The sequence below is a fragment of the Bison bison genome, unplaced genomic scaffold (genome assembly GCF_000754665.1).
Source record: "Bison bison bison isolate TAMUID 2011002044 unplaced genomic scaffold, Bison_UMD1.0 scf7180017863964, whole genome shotgun sequence".
NCBI classification, from domain to species: Eukaryota; Metazoa; Chordata; class Mammalia; order Artiodactyla; family Bovidae; genus Bison; species Bison bison.
The window spans coordinates 11,350-12,274 of record NW_011494536.1 but is presented as its reverse complement, the minus strand read 5'-3'; positions in this window follow the sequence as shown (position 1 = coordinate 12,274).

The window sequence follows — 925 nt, the reverse complement described above, 5'->3', positions numbered from 1 at the left end:
CTTGATCATGGTGTATGAGCTTTTTAATGTTTTGTTGAATTCTGTTTGCTAAAATTTTGTGAGGATATTTGCATCTATGTTCATCAGTGATATTGACCTGTAGTTTTCTTTTTTGTGTTGTCTGTATCTGGTTTTGGTATCAGGGTGATGGTGGTCTCATAGAATGTGTTTGGAAGTTTTTCTTCTTTTGCAGTTTTTGAAAGAGTTTTAGAAGGATAGCCATTAGCTCTTCTCTAAATGTTTGATAGAATTCTCCTGTGAAGCCATCTGGTCCTGGGCTCTTGTTTTTTGGGAGAAATTTGATCACAGCTTCAATTTCAGTGCTTGTAATTGGGTTGTTCATAATTTCTATTTATTCCTTATTCACTCTTTGAAGACTAAACTTTTCTAAGAATCTGTCCATTTCTTCCAGGTTATCCATTTTCTTGCTATATAATTGTTCATAATACTCTCTTATAATCCTTTGTATTTCTGCATTGTCTGTTGTAACCTCTCCTTTTTTATTTCTAACTTTGTTGATTTGATTCTTCTCTCTTTTTTTCTTGATGAGTCTGCCTAATGGTTTGTCCATTTTATCTTCTCAAAGAACCAGCTTTTCATTTTATTAATCTTTACTATTGTTTCTTTCATTTCTTTTTCATTTCATTTTTTTCATTTCTTTTTCAGATCTTGATGATTTGTTTCTTTCTACTAATCTTGGTTTTTTTGCTCTTTTTTTTACATTTTAGGTTTAAAGTTAGGTTGTCTGATGTTTTTCTTGTTTCTTGAGATAGGATTGTATTACTATGAACTTACCTCTTAGAACTGCATTTGCTGCATCCCATAGGTTTTGAGTTGCCTTGTTTTCATTGTCATTTGTTTCTAGGAATTTTTTGATTTCCCTTTTTATTTCTTCAGTAATCTCTTGTTAATTTTAAAATGTACT